Source organism: Mesocricetus auratus, unplaced genomic scaffold (assembly GCF_017639785.1).
Source record: "Mesocricetus auratus isolate SY011 unplaced genomic scaffold, BCM_Maur_2.0 Super-Scaffold_100691, whole genome shotgun sequence".
Taxonomy (NCBI): domain Eukaryota; kingdom Metazoa; phylum Chordata; class Mammalia; order Rodentia; family Cricetidae; genus Mesocricetus; species Mesocricetus auratus.
In genome coordinates, this window is record NW_024429267.1 from 22314074 (window position 1) to 22335100 (window position 21027).

General features: G+C 39.5%; 1 long non-coding RNA gene across 1 annotated transcript in view; it reads left to right on the top strand.

Moving 5' to 3' along the window:
- The window catches only part of LOC121137602, a 34644-nt gene that overhangs the window by 11094 nt on the left and 2523 nt on the right, over positions 1–21027 (top strand). The window contains exon 2 of the long non-coding RNA XR_005874900.1: positions 20779–20939. This is a non-coding gene — a long non-coding RNA (uncharacterized LOC121137602). The remainder of the gene's footprint in view (positions 1–20778; positions 20940–21027) is intronic.

Below are 21027 nucleotides of genomic sequence, written 5' to 3' on the forward strand. Positions count from 1 at the left end.
CTGTAGCACCCATTTAAAGTACAGTGGGAATCATGCTTCCTGAAGATACCTAGCTTGTAAAGTTGGGCTTGGAAAGTGGTGTCAGAATTTGGAAGTAAAGACAGTCAATATCATAAGAAGTGCCAAGTGTTAGTGCATAACTGCAGCGCCTACTCCTGCTGGGCCTTTGAGCTCATCTCTTCCTGTGGTGCTAACTCTATTCACTTACTCTTTTTCTTCAGTTAGCAATAGCTCTCCTTCAGGTTGCTTACTTGTGTACCTTCTCCTCCATTCAAATTAAAACAACAACAACAACAAACAAGTAAGCAAAAAAAAAACACAACAGATGAAGTTTCAATTTAAAAAAGATCAAATCTCCCCCAAACTCATTAGCTATCTCTGCTCATTAGATAGTCATTGACAGTGGCATCTGCCTTCATCACCTTTACCTCCCACTACATCTCCCCTTCCAAAAAGTTGCTTCTCTGTGAATGAAGTTAAATGCTATTTGCCCATCCGTCTGACTTCTCCAGTCATTCACATCCTTCTCTTTGGAATGCTATTTTTTCATCTGTGGTTTGGTTAGTGTACATTGTCCATGTACCTACCACACACTTGATATTGAGAGCACAAACATCAAAAGCTTTCAGATGAGGTCTTTGTGGATGGCACAAAGATCAGCAAGGAAACAAAAAGAAATGTGTTTTTTTAAAGGAGTTTGTCAGTAGAAAGGTACCATGTTGATGGAGGATGTCCTTCTGTATATATGTTTCTCTTATTGGTTGATGAGTAAACACTGATTGGCCAGTAGACAGGTAGGAAGTATAGGAAGGGCCACCAGATGAGAATACTGAGGAGAGGAAGGCAAAGAAAAGTCACTAGGGAGATGCTGCTGAGGGAGCAAGATTCTCCTGTAAGATAGACAGACCACGTGGAAATACTTAGATTAATAGAAATGGGTTAATAATTAAGAAAGAGCTAGCCAGTAAGAAGCCTGAGTCATTGGCCAAACAGTTTATAATTAATATAAGTCTTTATGTATTTATTTGGGACCAAACGACTGCCAGCCCTAGCGGAGATAGAAACTCTGTGTACACCATGTGGAGTAGCAGGATGTGATGGGGCCGCATGTATGGACTGGTCTAGTCAGGAGAGGGGTGACTGAGAGTTAGGAGGGTCTCAAGATGCAGTGTTTTAGAAGGTGAGAGGTGGTCAGTTAAGAGTTTGGACAGTATGATGTGAATCAGAGGAAGCCACTGGAAAATTCTGAGCCATTTAGTGGCATGATCAGAGTTCTAGGTTAGGAAGAACACTCTGGCGGCATAGTGAAAAAGGGGATGGGTAAATAGTGATCAGAAGGTAGAGAACCAGAAGGAAGCAGAATCTGTAATAAGGTTGGACCAGTAAAAAAAGAGATGATGGAACCGAGGGGAGGAAAACTCAGTTGTGACAGATACAGCAGAAAGGCTGTCACAAAGAGAACCGAGAACATCCTGCTTTCTCCTTCCTGCTTGACTGGTTCTCACTCTTGGACCCCAGGGGTGAAGCTGAGAAGGCTCAGCTCATGATGTCCTGGGTCTCCTGCACAGAAAGGTCACAAGCCCCAGAGCTACGTAAATGGCCTGTACTTCATCTCAAACTCCAGCACCAGTTTTCAGTGAGTTCATCTCTTCTCGGAGGCCGTCTACACATCTTTAAGTAAGAACCATGATCCCCTCTGTACACTTGTTCCTTCTTATCTGTTGGGGGAAGAAGATTGCTATGCTCTTCCGGCTGGATGCTTTAAATGCCTTGACCTCTGTCTCTGTATCATCTGTAATTAGTTCACCTATTCACCAAATTACCAAATTCTTGAGCACCTAAAATCTATCTTAAACTAAGGTTAGATGGTGACCGAAACAAAGTCATTTGCCATACACAACTTCATTCAATGAGCACACATGTTCCAGAGTTCTTGCTTTTCATGTTCAGTAGTGTATTGTGGGAATCAGCTGACCTGTTGAGCATGCCTGCAAAGGGGAGTGAGGGTTGAGAAAAGAAAGAGACAAAAGACAGAAGGTAGAGTCAGGGGGCTCTCAGTGAATACTGTAGATGTCTCAAATTTACTTCTTATAGCCCTTTTATACTCAAAGAAAAAGGGGAGGGCAAAAGACTTCTTTACTGTGAATCAACAAATAAACAAGCACAATTACCTCATTAATTCTCAAAACATCTAGTAACCACATCCTAAGTCAAATTCCTGTTATTTGACCTTGAGGAACAAGAATAAGTTTGAACTTTCTGACCTTAAGTCAACACAGAACAGAGTACTGTGGGTTCCCACAGGGTACTAAGTCTGTCTCTCCCTCTTCCATCATCCTTCCCCACCCCCTCCCTGTTAGACAGGACTTACTATGTAACCCAGACAGGCTTCAGACTCTCTATCATGAACCAATACTCCTAGTTCCTTTCACTTTGGTTTTTTTCATATGTGTGTAAGTGGTGCGTGTGTGTATGTGTGTGTACAGTGCATGTGCGTGTGTATGGTGTATGTATGTGGTGAGAGAGAGAGAGAGAGAGAGAGAAAGAAAAAAGAGAGGGAGAGAGGCAGACAGACAGACAGACACAGAGAGAGTGTGTGTTCTCATGCTTGTGGATATATAGTTGAGCCTATAAATGTACATGCTCATGTGTGGAGGCCCAAGGTTAACATTGGGAATCTTTTTTCAGTTTTCCTCTACCTTATTCATTGGAGCAGGGTCTCTTAATCAAACCCAGAGCTCTTGGATATGGTTAGTCTTACCAGCTAGCTTTATTTGGGGAATCCCCTGTCTCTAAGACTGAAATTACAGGCAGGCTTCATTTAAGCTACCTGGGACAAAGGGTAGGATGTGTGTACTTCACATAGGTTGCCTAGGAAACAGTTAATTGTTGAGCAATCTCCCCATTAATCACTTTTATGTGTTGAGGGATTTTTGTTTTTCTGTGTTAACTTGAGTTAATCCTATTGTACTAAGGACAAATCAGAAATAACCCTCCATTCTCTTTGGTACCCTTAATTGAACTTATTTCTGTCTCCTTTGCCCATCTGTCCCACCCTCTAGTGGAATTCATTCTTCTGAAAAAAATGCCATTTTACACTTCACTAGTGATTAAGAACATGTGGTATCTGTCCTTTGAGTCTGGCTTACTTCACTTAACATAACGACATCCAGTTCTATCCATGTCTCTGCATGCGACAGGACTTTGGTAATTTTTATGCTGAATAAAACAGGCCATGCTTTCTTTGTAGTGTCTTCTTCTGAAGGGCTTCTGACTTGTGGCTAGCCCTTCAGTGAAAATAGGGATGCAGGAATCCTTTTGGTAAAATTACTTCATCTCCTTTGAACTTAAAGGAACATTGGCTGGCATGACAGATCTACCTTTAGACTTGGGGGATGGACCTCTCTTCTGATCTCCATTATGTTTGCACTAATTTATATTGCCCCAGCAGTTGCGTAAGAACCCCTGTTTGTCTGTGTGTTCACCAAGTATTGTTATTTTTGTCTTTGGGAAGACAGCCATTCTAATGAATGTAAGATGGCATCTCATTATAGTCTGGTTTACATTCCACTGATGATTAGCTAACTGAGCATGGCATGAAACTGAGAAGCAGTTATTAAAGATCCTGACTTTCCATACTGCCTCAGCCTCCCAAGCCGGTCCATGTTTATAGTGCAGTAATAAATCATCAAAGAAGGGGAGGAGCAGCAGAAGGCTTTCCATTACTTGTGCTTTCCATTACATGCCTACAGTGTCTAGCACTGATTAATTAATTACTCAACAAGCACTTACTGGGTGCCTACTATGTGCCAGACATAGTGTGGATGCTGGTAATTTCAGCAGCATCGAAGCAATCAATTAGAGGAAAGGAAAAAGAAAAAAAGATACCAGCTTTCCTTCATTGTGTGTTATTAGTGTCTTTGTAAAAAGAACAGAAAACAAACAAACAAAAAAAAAGCAGTGTTTCTAGGTAAGATGGCAGATAATGGGCTGCCCCTGTGTGAGCCCGTCAAAGAGGCAGAATAAGTAGAAAAAAGGTTTATCTCAAAGACAGAAATAGAGGAAGCTTGTTGGAAATCCATGCAAAAAAATTGAAGGATACTAAGAACAGCAGAGGGGAAAAAAGGACTCCCGAGGCAAAGATGAGGCTGCTGCCTCAGCCATGCTGCTCCCTGCTGCCTGAGGAGAGCCGCTTCTAAGTGGTGAGCCGCCAGTGTCCTGCTTAGAGCCCTCAGAGCTCACTTACTAGGCCCCGGTTAAACTCGGTGGGCCTCAAAGCAAATGTCATACATGTGGGAAAGGAACTTGTGCAGAGGTTGGGATGGAATTGAGAGTGGGTGGCGGTTACAGTAATCAGAATGGATATGAACTGTCAAAAATTAATTCAGTACAAGTTTTTGTTTGTTTGTTTTTTGTAAAGCTTACCTTCAGCACAAATGCTCTCTCAAACCTCAATACAGTTACAGGTTGGGTAAAACTGGTTTCTACACTGTCAGAGGGCAATCTTACAAGAGACTCTATTGTTAAAAGAAGAGCTACCTTGGGGCCTGGGGACAGGGAACAACTATGGATCAGGGAGTTCAGGGAGCTTGCCATAGCCCCTAAGCAATGGGAAGCTCTGAAAGGCAGTTACGCTGAGCCCGCTGAGCCCGAGGGATGAAAAAAGCAAGCAGAGTCTAGGGGTTCAGGCTGGGAAGTGCACACAAAGGGTAGCCCTGCCTTCCACAGCTGGTGGCTAGAGACAGATGTCATCCACTGAGAAAAGCATGTAGTTTGATAGACGAAATTCTATCGCCAACTATCCATCCTTCAGTACTATAGTGATGGGAAATCTGAAATCCAAGGGCGTACTTGATACCCAGTGCAACATCCCTCTGGCACGATGATTTAGTTACAAGGGTCATCCTCTGATTATACTGACCTCAGTGTCATTACTGCTTTCTTCTCTCTCATCTCACTTGGGAGAGAGCACTTTCTTCTAACTGAAAAGTTAACTGGCCCAGGCATAAGATCTGGAAAGTCTCTCTGGAAAGTGATGGAGTCTGTGCAATCCACAGAAAGCAGAGTAGGGCACATACAGGTCCCTGATAAAGACAGAGCTGGTGGACATCAGATTCTGGTCCAATACTGACCCAACCACAGAAAAACCATAGGAAAGTTAAATCCACAAGCTCATCTAACCTCTCCATCCGTTTGAAAAACTCCCTCCCTGTCGATTCATGTAAGTAGCAGTCTGCGACTCTTCAGGACCCAGGAAGGACTGCTCCAGCACCTCAGCCTTTTCTTCCCATGGGTTTCCTTTCCTCCTACGTAGTTAGCTTGTTTTTAACATAATTATATCAGATTTTTGTGTGTTTTCATTTTTGTGTGCTACTCTCCTTTAAATCTTCATCTAATTCTGTGTATGCATTTTCTTTCCATTTGGGGCAATATTTTTTCCTTGCTTTCTTTTTGCATTTTTGTTTCTTTCTCCCCACCCCAGCCGTGCTTCCTTTTTCTCTTCTTTCTATATTTAGTAGCGTTTGACTTTATGTAGTTTTAAAAAAATTCCGGTTTTAATACTTAAATCCCCCTTCTAATATTTATCTAATTTTACTTTTTAATTTCCTGAATATTAGGAAATAATTTCGCTGTTTTTCTTTCTGTTACCGTTAGTTGTTTTCTAATATCTTGCTTTCTCCTCCATAATATTCTTTCCATTTCCCTTCTTTCTTCATTTGTTTAACCTTGTATCTGCTCTACTTCTCCCCTTCCCTTGTCTCTGCCTCCACTTCTCCCTTCCCCTTGCCTCTTTCCTTTAGCTCACTCATTTACTCTTTTCACATTTGCCTAAAGTCATTTCTAACTTTATAGCACATTCTCCAGTGGTTTTGTCATTTCCTTTTTATAGTCATTGACAGTATGCTAGTGACTATAATTGATCTTGTATATTCTTAGATCTTGTGTGGTTTGATGTCACGCTTACAGGAGTTTGTTTCTTGTTTTCTTGAGCTGCGCATCAAGCCTTTAAGAGTAGACTGCTCAAGCACTACTAGACTGCTAGGAACATCCCTATCAAAACCTGACAGGAGACACTGTCTTAGTTGGGATTACTATTGTTGTAATGAAATACCATGACCAAAAGCATTTTGGGGAGGAAGGGATTTATTTGGCTTTCTACCATGTTATGGTTCCCAATTGAAGGAAGTCAGGTCAGGAACTCTGGCAGGTTGGGTAGATACCTGAAGGCAGGAGCTGATGAGGAGGTCCTAGAAAAGTAGTTTATTGGCTTGAACCTATGGCTTGCTAAGCCTGCTTTCTTATAGAACCCAGCACCACTACCCAGGGCGGCCTCTACCCACACTGTGCTGGGCTCTCTCACATCAATTGCCAATTAAGAAAATGTCCTACAGCTTGGCCTACAGCTTAATCTTATGGAGGCATTTTCTCAGTTGAGGCTGCCTCTTCTTCAATGATTCCAGCTTGTGTCAAGTTGACATAAAACTAGCAAGAACAGAGAAATTCAAACACAGAAATGCAAATCACAACATAGGAATGCAGAAGACATGAAAGCTCAAGGTAATACTATTCCAAAAATCATAGTTTTTAAACTACTGAACTAAAAGATAATAGGTAAGATGCTAGATGAAGACTTCAAAGCTTTTCTGAAAAGAATGATCAGTTATTTAAGAGAAGACGCAGATGAACAGATGGATTCAATCTAGAATCTAGCAGGGAAAATCAGCAATATGGAGGACAAAATCAATAAAATGGATAATATCAGCAATATTAATGAAAAGGTACCAAGGAAATTGAAACCGTTTTAGAAAAAATCAAACTCAATAAGTAGGAATGTTAGAAATTAATCAACATTTAACAATTAAATGACTCAGTCGGGTGATGGTTGTACACACCTTTGATCACAGCATTCGGGAGGGAGAGGCAGGCAGATCTCTGTGAGTTTGAGATCAGTCTGGTCTACAGAGATACACAGCAAAACCCTGTCTCAAAAAAAAAATCAATCAATCAATCAAACAAAACAATTAAATGACTCAAAACAACAAAGTCCAGTAAAGAACATTAAAATCAACCAAATGACCATGAAGAAGAAAGAATATCATTATTAGAGATGAACAAGGTTGACAAAACACTACATTAAGACAACAATGAATGTGGGGACATCAGACCTTGAACAGAGACCCACTTCCCCTTCGGCCTGGGAGTAGGCAGCTGTAAGACAATGTTTACTGAAAACAATTCAGTGCCATAAAGCTCTTGGTAGGGCTCCGATAAGGGCTCACTCACTGAAACACCATGACTTTGATCCCCCTATGGCTAGATGCTTCTTCCTGCTCCCTGCTGTTTCTCCCCTCTGGGGCCGGAGATTAAACCACCAGCCAGGAGGGTGAGAAGTCTGTGAGAGCTGTGAGAGGTGTGTGAGAGCTCGGTTGGAGAATTGTGTATGTATGGATGGCAGAAGTCCTTAAACAGGGAAGCGTTTTTACTTGGGGAGTTCTCCTAAGCCGACTTGGGGAGCATAACGTTTTCTTAAAGCAACCAACCGGTCTCTGTGTCATCTATCCCAACCACCTCGCTACATTCTCGGATGCAGGCTGCTCAGCAGGTGCGACAAATGAATAAAGGAAGTAAATATGAAAACAGTATTTAAGAACTCTTGTTGATAACCAAGAGACCAAACCTAAAGGATACACAGGATGGGAGAGAGGCTGAGATTAGACATATTAAGGAATTTATTTAGTGAAATTATAGGAGAAAATTACCCAATCCAGAGAAAGAAATAGATATTTAAAAATGAGTCATTTAAAGCCTCAAGTACACATAGCCAGAGAAGTTTTTTTTTTTTTTTTTTTTTTTCGAGACAGGGTTTCTCTCTCTATGGCTCTGGAGGCTGTCCTGGAACTTGCTCTGTAGACCAGGATGGCCTCGAACTCACAGAGATCCGCCTGCCTCTGCCTCCCGAGTGCTGGGATTAAAGGCATGTGCCACCAACGCCTGGCTGCCAGAGAAGTTTTATATAGATTTCAAAAGTGCAAAGCAGAATTACAATATTAAAGACTGAAAAGAAAAATGACAACATATCTACAAAGGCATAAATATCAGGAAAACACAGATCCCTCCTGAGTAAAGAATGAAGAAAACAAGGAATTTCAAGTTCTGGAAGAAAGTAAACTGCCAACCAAGATTTCAGTGATCTAAGACTGCTGATGGAATAAGGAAATATCAAGAAAAGCACACACTAACATAATTATGACCACCAACCTAGCATTGCAGATGGTACTTAGAGAAATAATATACAGAGAGAAAGGAATAAGAGTCTCAATCATGAAACCACAGGAAATAAAAATTGTGTGAGTAGTTGAATGAAGAAAGCAAGAGGGAATCCTTCATGTCCGATGCAGTAAATCATCAAACCCCTGATATGAATTGGGGTGAAATTGGTATGAATGGGGGAGAAAGTGAAGAATAAGCATTAATCCAATAAGAAAAAAGTGACACCATCCTGAGTGAGGTAACCCAGTCACAAAAAGAGAAACATGGCATGTACTCTCTCATATATGGATTTTAGACATAGATCTGGGGAGTGCCAGCCTACAATCCTATGGCCAGAGAGTCTGGGAAACAGAAACTACATTTAGTGGCTGGTTAAGTACTGAGCTGAACTCAAGAAAGCCAGTATCAGAGAGGGAGGACTGATGATCAAAGGGATTAAGACTGGGCTGGTTTAACCCCCAGAAACAGCTGACCAGACAAAGGTTAACTCTTGAATCCCAGGCATCAGCCTGGGAATCCAGCATGGGACTGATCAAGACCCCCTGAATCTGGGTGTCAGTGAGGAGGCCTAGGTAATCTATTGAGCCTTGGGTAGCAGATCAGTACCCATACCAAGTATACACACGGACTTTGGACTCCCATAGAACAATGTGAGGTGCACTCTCACCCTGAACTCTTGGGGAAGGGTCTAGGCCCTGCCCTATATGAAATGACAGACTATGGACACCCCCATGGAGGGCCTCACCCTCCCTGGGGGAATGAGGGGATAACGGGGGGGGGGGGATGGGGGGAGGACACGGGAGGAGGGGAGGGAAAAGGAGAGGGACCTGGAACTGACTTGTGAAGCAACCTTGTTTCTTATCTAAATTAAAAAAAAAGAATAAAAAAATCATTATTTGATTAAAAAAATTATCATAATAAAAAAGATGCATTTCAGTTATACAATAGTGATTATTATTCTGTAGTGTCATTTTATTTGTCCACTAAATACATAGATTTAGGGTTATTTATTTTATTAGCACATAAAAAAAAAGAAAAAAGTGACAAAGTAATGGGATTGAGTAAATATCTCTCATCAATAACATTAAATGTAAAAGGTCTCTATTCACCAATAAACAGATAGGCTGACTGGATTTAAACCTAGATATAATTGACTGTTTTTTCTAAAAAACATACCTCACTGGTAAAGATCCTTGCATACTGAGAGTAGAGGCATGGAAAATCATTTATCAAGTGCACAAAAACCAAAGAACAAGCTGGCATAGATAATCTGATATCTGACAAATAAGGCTCAAACCAAAATTAGTCAGATTCAATAAAGAAAACCACTCTATACTAAGTGTAACAATTCAGTTAGTTAAAATATATAGCAATTGGGCTGGAGAGATGGCTCAGCCATTGAAGGCTAGTCTCAAATCCAAAAGATATAACAATTATAAATATATATGTGCAAATGTTCAGACTTCAAATTTCATAAGACAATCACTGATGGACACAAAAAAAGTCTGATATGTTCTGATATAACAATGATTTTTAAGTATGTTACCAAAAAGGTTGGAATGATTTAGAGATTAGTATGGTGACTGTGCAGGATGATATGCAAATTTGTAAAGCATTCATATAATAAAACAGAACGATCTTAGATAAATAGCCCCCAAGGTCTTATGAACAACAGGACCATCAGGTTAGAGAGATGGCTTGAGGTTAAAAGCAGTAGCTGTTCTTCCAGAGGTCCTGAGTTCAATTTCCAGCAACCACATGGTGGCTCACAAACAACTATAATGTGGTTTGGAGCCCTCTTCTGGCATGCAGGCACACATGCAGGCAGAACACTATATATAATAAATAAATAAAAATAAATCTTTTTCAAAAAGACCATTCAAACTAAAAAGCAATAGACAGCAAGAAATGATAATCAGAGCAGAAATAAATGGAATGGAGACTAAAAGAACAGTAAATAGACTCTACCAAAGAGCAGTTTCTTTGAAGAGATAAATGATTGGCAATCCCCATTTCGAGCCAAAAGAAACTTAATAAAATTGGAAATGAAAACAGGAATATTACTATAGATTCCAGTGGTATCCAGAGAATCATTAGTGGCTTCTTTGAAAAAAATCATATTCCCTATAACTGGGAAATTTAGAAGAAATTGATAAAATGTTGTGTCTTGGACAATTTTAAGTCTACTTTGATACATTAGAGTTATCCACGAAGAGGAACATCAGCTGAGAAAATGTCTCCATCATAATGCATGTAGGTAAGTCTGCAGAGCATTTCCTCAATTAATGATTAATGTAGGAGGACCCATCGCACTGGGAGTGGTGCCATCCCTGGGTAGCTGGTCCTGAGTTTTCTAAGAAAAGCTGACAAAGCTGTGAGGATCAAGCCAGTAAGCAGCATTCCGTCATGACTTCTGCTTCAGTTTCTGCCTCCAGCTTCCTGCCTTGACTCCCTGCCATGACTTCACTCAATGATGAACTGTGATTTGGAAGTGTAAACCCAATAAACTCTTTCCTCTCCAAGCTGCTTTTGACCATGGTCTTTAACACATCAATAGCAAAGTAACTAACACATCCTGGAAACACATGATCTTCCAAAATTAAATCAGGGAGAGGAACAACTTCAAAAATCTGTATCAATAATATTGAAGCAGTACTAAAAAAATATTCCAACAAAGAAAACCCAGCGTCATGTGAATTCATTCCTAAATTCTACCAAACATTTAGAGAATGACTAACACCAGTGTTCCTAAGGGAGGGATCATCACTAGTATCGTTTTATGAAGTCAGTATTGTCCTGATTTCATACCAAGATAAAGATACAAGAAAAAACAAAAAACTGGAGACCAAGATCCCTGATGAGCATATTTGTAAGAAATGAAAATAAAATTCTTGCAAACCAAATTTAAGAACACATTAGGAATATCATAGACCATGACGAAATTCATTTCATCTCATTGGTGCAAGGTTGGTTCAATATACACAAATCAGCACATTATGTGTAATTCAGCACACAAGAAGACATATATCCAGGAATCACAAACATCCCATTTGATGCAGAAAGGGCCTTGGAAGAGTATAGTATCTTTCCATGATAAAAGCCCTGTAGAAACCTGGAAGAGAAGGAACATGCCTCAACATAGTAATGCCCATATATGAAAAACCTACAGTCAACAATATACTAGTGGCAAAAAAATAACTTTAGAGTATTATTTAGAATTGTTGCACTTATATTCATGGGATACAGGGTCTTTCATTTTCTTTTTCGACTATAGCTTTATCTGGTTTTGGCATTAGAGTATAGATGGCTTCTTTAAAAAAGTTTGAAAGACTTCCATTTTCATGTTTTTCAGTATTTAAAAAGTAACTGGCACTAATTTTTATTAAAATCTTTTATAAAATTCCTGAGCTTCTGTAAGATGAAAGATTTTTTAAATTATTGCTTCAGTTTCATTATTCATTACTGGTTTGTTTGTAGTTAAACTCACTACTTATGTTTCCAGAAAATTATCCACTTTTTTTTCTTTGGTTTTTCGAGACAGGGTTTCTCTGTGGCTTTGGAGGCTGTCCTGGTACTAGCTCTTGTAAACCAGAGTGGTCTCAAACTCACAGAGATCCTCCTGCCTCTGCCGCCTGAGTGCTGGGATTAAAGGCGTGTGACACTACCTATCAGCTCTAAAAATTATCCACTTCTAAGACAGATTTTTAGGTTATTATTTATTCAGGTTAGTGTCTTTAAGATTTCATGTTTCTGTGTTATCAGCTGCAATGTGTTTTTTTGTCTTTTATTTTACTTATTTGGATGGTTTTTCTTCTCAGTCTAGCTAAAGTTTTGTTGGCTTTATTCTTTCAAAGTACTAACTCTTTGTTACTTAGTTCATTGTATTGCTTTCCTTTGGGTTTTAATTTTTTATACTTTGATTTTTATTACCTTTTTACTACATTGTGTTTGGTTGGTTCTTGCTTTTTAAAATTTGCTTTTGAAGTACATGATTAGATTATTTATTTGAGATCTATTTTTATGTATATCTATGGTGTAAACTTTCTTGCTGGTACTACCTTTTATGTACTCCACACATTTGTGTGTGTGTGTGTGTGTGTGTGTGTGTGTGTGTGTGTGTGTGTGCGCGTGCGGTATGTAGCCATTTGTTTCTAGAAAAAAATTCCTTTTATGTTTTTGCTGATAGCCTGCTCATTTAGAAGCATGATATTCAGTTCCATGCATTTTGTGCTTTCCATTCATTCTCTTTTAATTTGTAGTTTTATTAAGTTATGGTCAGATAAAATATATAATATAATTCCAGTTTTTTAAATGTATTGAGATTTGTCTGTGGCCTAAACTGTAAGCTCTTCTGGAGCATGTTCCATGTTCTGAAGAAATGAGTATGTTCTCTGCTGCTTTGAATGGGATGCTCTGCAGATGTCTGTCATCTCCATTCACCGTATAGTATGGTTCATCTCAGATATATGTGTGATTTTTCTGCTTATATGAATGATCCATTAAGAAAAGTTAGGGGCTTTATTATCCCACCATTATTGTATTACATATATTATATCTTATACATCTAAAATAGTTTTAGATCTACTAGTGTTTAAATATGTGGGTGGTCCCTTGTTGAGTACACACATATGCAACTATTGTATCTTCTTGTTAATGTGTCTTTTTATAAAAATATAATTGGTTCCTGTCTTTCAATAATTTTGATTTTAATTTTGCTTTATCTGCGTATACTCTTGCTCACTTTAAATTTGTTTTCATGATATACTTTTTTCCCAACTTTTCACTTATATAGTTCTGATTTACTTTACCAGTGAGGTGTGTTTCTTGTTTGCAGCAACTAGTTGGGTATTCTGTTTTGGTGTGTGTGTGTGTGTGTGTGTGTGTGTGTGTGTGTGTGTGCAGTTTATGTCTTTTATTTGGTACATTTAATCCAAACTTTGCATTCAATACTATTATTGATAATAATATCAACAATATTTTTGTTAATTTCATTCTGCTTGTTTTGTATATTTTCTTTCTTTTTGCCTATTTTATTGTTTCTGTTATTTAGTTGTTTTCTGTTGTGCTAAGATTTGATTCTTTCTCTTTTGTATTTTTGTTCTTCTACTGAGTTTTGGGTAACTCATGTTTTGTGATAACAGTTATCCTTTCATTTCTATTGCAAGACTACCTTATGTATTTCTTCTTATAAACATAGTAATATGTTTATAAGTGTGTATATGATGTGTATATGGGGGCATGCATGCATCATAGTACATGTGAGGAGTTCAGAGGACAACGTTTTCTTCTTCTGCTTTAAGTTCCTTGATTGAAATTCATTGTCATTAGGTTTACACAGTATCTCAGCATGCCTATTTATTATATACCTGAACTGGTGGCAACTCCCTTAGTTTATCTTTATCTGAGAAATACAATTTCACTTTCAGTTTTAAAGGATAATTTTGCTAGACATAGTATGCTTTTTTTTAATATGTGGGGAGACACTTGTGTGTTAGGGTGCACATACATGGAAGACAAAATAGGGTATCAGATCTCATAGAGCTGAAATAACAAGCATTTTAGGGACTGGGATCTAAATTGTGGTCCTCATGATGTATGTGCAAGTATCCTTAACCAATGAGCAATCTCTCCAGGCTCCATATTAGTAATGTTTTGGGGGTTTTGTTTTTGTTTTTGTTTTGCAACAAGATCCCTTCTCTTAAGTGTGACTTGACACTTTCTCTTGCTGATTTTAGGGAATTCTGCTAAAATTTTCAACATTTTGACTATAATATGCTTTGCTGAGTGTTTGTTTGGGTCTAACTGGAGGCTTTTGAGATGCTAAAATCTATCTGTCCATGTCTCTCAAGATTTCAAAAATTCATAAACACTTTTCAGATTTTCATTACCTACTGGAATTTTCATAGTACAAATGATAATTTTCTGAATTATATTCCAAAGCTTTTATAAATGTTATTTGTGTTTCTTGTAAAATTTTACTTTACCATTTTCCTCATCATTTTTTGCTTTAATGAATCTATTCAACTAGTTGTATTTCTTTCAGAAGAAAAATATAATAGAGAACTTCCATAACAACTAAGGTTCAAAAATTTTTTCTTTTGCTTTTTTAAGTTTTTTTTATGTAAGTTCTCTATTATACTTTTCATCTTAAAGATTTTATTATTTTATCAATTTGTGTGTATTTGATCTTTGCCTGCATGTGAATCTGTATGCTATGTATATGCTGTGCCTGCAGAGACAGAGAGGGCATCAGATTCCCCTGGACCTGGAGTTATGGATGGTTATGAGCCATCATGTGGATGCTTGGAATTGAACTTGGACCCTTTGGAAAAACAGCAAGTACTCTTAAATGTTATAACATCTCTCCAGTTCCCTATTATATTTTCATTTAATTGATTGAAGCATTTTAGTTCCAAGACATCACACTGAATTTTTCTTTTGTAGTTTCTATGTATGTGGTGAGTTTTTCCATTATTTTAATTTCCTATTATAATTTTTCTATGTTCCCTTTCATCTCACTGAATTTCATTAGAACCACTAATTTTAAATTATTTTTCATGCATTCCATAGGCTACTTTCAACTTCATATCTATTTTGAAGAGTGACTATGTATTTCTGAGATATGCCTTCAAGCTTCACAGGGTTGATCCATGGTACCACTGGTTCTTTTGGAGATATCTGCCACATCTTGATGGTGTAGGTTGTGTAAAGGACTGTCCTCAGAGGCCTTAGGACAAGCACAATTGGTACCCAGGGTTTTGGCACCAGTAGCCACAGATCTGGCAGCACAGGATATGAAGAAGACCTTGCTCAGGATTCTCAGGATGAATACAGGAGATGTTTGAGTATTTAATATCATCAAACAGTCCTCATATCACAGATAGAGTAAGGGCTTTTCTCAGATCCTGCCAGATAGGCTTATTTGGTTCTGCAGTCTGTGGCACTAGTAATATTAGATTTAAGGTGTTGGGCACAAAGGATGCCTTCTTTCAGCTCCATGGAGAGATTGACATTGGTTCTGGGAGTTGTAGAGCTGTTAGTGTCTTCCATTGAGCCAGGGTATCCAGATGATCCCTTCTCTGGTTTCAGAGAACAAATAAAAATATTCTAATGTGTGGGACACCAGCATCTGTGGTCTGAAGTATAGTGTACATTCTTCCTGTCAGCCTGGTTCCAGTCCATGTCAACTCCAAATAGCACACAGACTCTATTAGTTACAATGATGTCAGCCAATGTCCAGGGCTTCTCATTGGCTAGTTCTCTCTTAAGTATTAACCCATGGCTACTAATGTATATTTCTATAAGGACTTATCTTTCTGAGGATGCCCTTCTGACGCATCCTCTTTTCTCTGGGGTTACATGGAGACTCCTCACTCTTGACTACATTTCCCAGAATCCTCCTTGACTCCTAGTCCTACCTATCTTGCTTCCCTATTGGCCAACAGTGCTTTATTAACATATACACAAAAGGACTTAACCTCATCACTGAAGTCCATGAGATTCTGAGATCTTCCCTAGGTTGTTCATAGTATGCACAGGTAGGTAGCATTTTGGGTAATGGAAGTAGCATTTATACTTCTTGTGATGCAGGATGAGGTGAAGACCTTCACTAGGTCTGTGGGCTGAGCACCAGGAGTTCTGAAGCCTTTGGTCTTAGCATATGTGGTCTTGCAGCATGTGGCATTGGTAGAAATGTCCCATAAATTAGGGTGGGTGATTGTGTGGTGGTGGTGGTGCATACCTTTAATCCCAGCACTCGGGAGGCAGAGGCAGGTGTATCTCTGTTAGTTTGAGGCTGCCCTGGCCTACATAGCAAGTTCCAGGACAGGCTCCAAAGCTACACAGAGGAACCCTGTCTTGAAAAAACAACAAAAAAAGTCAGGATGGGGAAGATGTGGTGATGATGAATCTTATGGCATTAGTAGTCTCAATCTGGGGCATGAATGATATGAATGGGCTCTTTCTGTAGTCTCCAGGGAGAACCAACAGGCACAGTCCCTATGCCATCAGTTAGGAAGGAAACCTTACCTATGCCCCACCAGTTAACAACGCAGGTATTGATCAGGGTGGAAGTCACTGAGAAATCTTGCAAGGGTGATTACAGTTTCAATGGCTTGGGCTAGGAAGAAGACATTCCTAGATACTTCCAGATGAACATGAGTGTTTGTGAGGCTTAGAGCCAAACTGCACCCATATTCCTGGAGTTGTCAAGAAGGTTTTCTGCTTTGGATGTCGAAGATCTGTTTAACTGACATCTCCCAACAAATGGTTCCAGTCCCAAGGCAATGAGCATTGCCTGAGAGATTCACAGAGGACTTCCTTGAGTTAGTAATATTCAAAATGCTGAAAAAAATGCATTGGATGTGTGTGTTCATGTATCTGGGGATATATACATGACAATACAGGAAGGTATCACTTTCTGGAAACTTAGATTACTGGTGGAAGAATCTGAAGCTAAGAAGGTAGACACTGGGAATTCTATGAAGAGTTCTAAGTGCTGATCTGAGTAATTAATATTGAACTCATTAGATAATGGAAATGTGTTATTTTAGATCTTTGGACATAATGGCATTATCATTTGTTTGTTTATAAAACATCAGCAAGATTATCGCCTTTTCCTGATATAGTCCTTTGGCAATTCAGTAAGATGCATGTTGGGTCAATAGTTCGTGATATTAAAGTGAGGCAAACATTTGTGAGAGGTAATATGGACTCATTTGTGTCCACAATACTGTGCCTGTAAGCACTGAAATATTTGGGACGTCCCCCTCTATTTTAAGTTAGACTAAAAGCTGCAGCGAACAAACCTATCCATATGTTTCTATTAGCTTAGATGAAAAAAAAAAAAAACAAAGCACAAAACCAAAACCAAAAAACAAAGGAAAGTGTTCTTTGTCATTTATCTAAATGAAATGAATTAGCAGTTTCTGTAAGATTCAACAAATTCAAAGGCAAATTTTATACAATATCTGCATGTAGTCTTAATGGATTTCTGAATGATGAGACTACAAATATGGTGTCTCCCCAAATATGGTGTCTCCCCAAAACATGTAATCTATTTCTAGAACGAGATGATGGAGCCAAAGGATGTGGTTGTTTATATCTCTAAACAAAAAGATTGGATTATTGAATTTAAATTTCATATCAAGTTACAAAAGCAAATTCTCATTTGAAGAGTTTTTAAAGGCAAATAAACCCATTGGTGTTACCAAACACAGAATTGTGTGTATTGCATTGATGACTTAACAATTAACATTCTGGATTAGCTTCTGAATTCTCTGTTAATTAACAACATACTCCAAGTACTGGTCTGGTAATTTATTCTAACTTCCTTCTGAGTAGATATGAAACCCAGTAAGATATCAGGTTTGGCCAACCTCACCAGGGGAAGTGAAGAAAGGTTCCCATGACTTCAAAGAATCAACAGTGCCCTCTAAAGGAAGCTCACATGATGTGCATTCAATATCCAGGTTTAATTCAGTCACAATGCTTCTTTAGTTGTAATTTATGACATGGATTTGAAATTACGAAAGTAATTCAAGGTAATTCTTATCATGGATACCAAGGAGCTGTCAATAGCAACCTTGAATCTCATGGTAGAGCCTTTTTTAACTCTACTTACTTCTGTTCAGTAAGAACTACCCCGGGGGAACGTGGTTTCTGAGTAGAAAATTAGACAGCCCAATTGATGAACCATGAGAAACAGCAAGTCCCCATACATATGTTGGGAAACTGTGCTTCTCTGAAGGGTAAATGTGTGGAATCAAGTGCTGAGAAAGCCTTGTCAGCTTTTGTCCAGGGCAAACTGAACAACTGTATCCTGGGAAAACAGTAAAAACTGCTGACTTAGAATGGGGCAGCACAAGACTGACTACACATGAAAACCGAAAGATAAAAGTGATGTGAAACATTTATGGGCGTGTCCATCTGTCTAATGCTGTAGTTTATTCTTGTGTTTTCTTCATCCATCCTGATGCGCAGAGGGCCATCTAAAACTTGTTTGATAATGTTGTAAGAAATATTAGGTAAAACAGGGTACGTACCTGAGAATAGTATTGCCGTAGAGGCATACATCAATGAATGAAGGTAAGTCATACATCAGTGAATGAAGGTAAGTCATACATCAATGAATGAAGGTAAGTCATATATCAGTGAATGAAGACGTTAGTGCTAGAAATAAATGGCTGCAGCAGTTAGTGTCACAGTGAGATGGAAAGGAATAAAAATCATTTTGTTTCTTCTGTAGCAAATCCATACACATGGAACACTTTGAGCATTCTTAAGACTTGTCCTTGGAGTTGAAGTCTAGGGTCTTGGAAGATGGCTCAGAGAGTAAAGCATTTACATCTTAAGAACCTGAGTTAAGATCCTCAGAGTTCATATAAAGCCAGATGCCCTAGCACACACCTGTAATCCAGACACCCTTGCATGGGATGGGAGATGGAGACAGGAGAGTCCTTGGGAGCTCACAGCCCAGCTAGCCTAGCCTAGCATATGCAACAATAAAAAAGATACTCTGTCTCAAGCAAGAGTGAAGATGAGCATCAATATACTATCCTATGCATGTACCTGCATTCACTCACACAAACATGCACTCATGTGTACACACACATGAGCATAGACAAGATTTTTAATATGATTAAACTATACTTAATATAATTAAATCTGGATTTACTAAGCAATCGAAAGAAGAAGTTAGCTTGATGCTTGGTGCACACACTTCTGTTGTGCTCAGCATCTTTCCCTGCACAGTCCCTTGTGAGGTCAACAGAGCAATTTCCAACAGCAGAGCAAGAAAATCTTCACCTGGGGCCCCAAAGAGGATTATGTGGGAAGATTAACTTTCTAGTCATTATCTTCTTTCCGAAGGAAGAATGTTAAATCACTCAGAGCTATATTAGGTTAATATTAATGGAAACAAAAATCTTGTTCCCCGGATTTGGGGACAATCAAGGTTATAGGGAACATCTCAGCAGAAGCAGCTGCTGTTGGTAAAGCAAGCTGGTCACTGCATCACCATAATTAGATGCAACATGTTGTTCTGAAGAAAACCAAGAGTTGAGGCGAAGAGAGTCATTTTTAGCAGCCTCCTCCAAATAAGAACAAAGCTAAAAGGCATGTCAACAGAGCAGCAGGGACAGGGGAGTTGCTGAGAGTGGAGGGCCCTGATACCTCATGAACTCACATCAATCGCAACCCTCCTGGGATGCATCTTGACCATCACAAGCTAGAATTAAAGGGCACTTTAAATTTTCGTTTAGGTTTTCCTTCCATCTCTTCATAGGAAAGACAGACCCCAGACAGTAAGCGTTCTTAAATCTCCTGGGTGGCATGTGTCACTAACCCCCTCATCCTGTCATCTAGGTTTTTAAGTAAGAGCCTACTTGAAGTAGATGCCAAAGACATGCTTCTGAGGAGTCTGTCACCACTGTAACCAGTCACTTGGCTACTTGGACAACTAATGTACCTTAGTTCTCTCCATGAGTAGCGGGACATATGCAGCCTTCCATTGGCAATAGAGTTATTGAGACCATATTAAATGAACATAAATCTCTTCCTGAATTAAAATCCTGCTCAGAAGAAAAACTAATGCATGTTGATGGAATTTGCGATAACACAGGGCACTCTAGAATTCACAAGCAAGTAGCCTGGGCGGTTTAGGACCTCAGTGTAACTCTGTCAGAGAAGCCATCTATCTGCCTTTGTCATTTAATACGTGTACCTTCACAGTGACACTACTGTCCCAGTCCAGTTTTGCCTGTCCTATGAGGTATGCTTACACAGCACTGTCTATCATCCATGTGAGAGCACCTACATGGCAGCGTAGGTATCTCTACGGGGCTGGCTGGGTGGTCTCACTAGCCTCACATGGCTGGTAGGGAAGCGAAAGGAAAGGTAAACACTGGGCCAGAGGACACTCCACCAGCTGAAGTTCCCAGCCTTTCTTTGTGTCACTTATCCTTATGGCCCTTTGGTCCTTATGACCCTTTGTCATGTATCAAGGGACAGTCTAGTAAAACAACAACACACCAGGCTGACAATTAAATATTTCCCTGGCATCTTTTTCGAAGGTCTTCTTGGAGATAATATCTTCAGGTGGTCACCGATTTGGTGAAAGTTTTAGGCTAGCAAGGATAGGGTCTTCTTGTGGCTTTTAGGAATGTTGCAAAGCAGTGGGTAAACGCACAGCTTTTGAAGTGCCCCCAGTCTATGGCTATGCCATCCTGAAGGTGTCGGGTCTTGTCTATAATGCCTCCTACAGCATATTATGGGTATTCAGAAATACACCCAGAGAGTCATTTTGCCGTGTGAGAAAACTGTCCAAGATAACTCTCCCTGCTCTCTGGAGAGGACAGAGGTAGAACTGGGTCTTGGATACTATATCAATCAGCTAACGAAAAGAACTTATGGGAAGCGCCCTGGCAGATCTTTCGGTTATCCGACTATGGGGTATCTCTTGTGATCAAAGGAGCAAGTGGTCTCAGGAATTTCACTTCTGGATTTTAGGGACATTTTGGGGACCAGAACAGGAGGAACCACAGAGAGGGCTGGAGGTACTGCAAGAGAAGACAGATTGAAAAAAAGTCAACAGTCTGGGAGACAGCTTCGTCAGTAAAGGGACATGCCGCGCATGCCTAAGGAGCAGAGTTTGGATCCCCAGCACCCAGGTAACAGGGTAGGACAATGCTGGCCTGTAATTCCAGCACTGCAGGGACAGAAGGTCTACAGAACTCCATGCCCCCAGTCTAGCTCGAT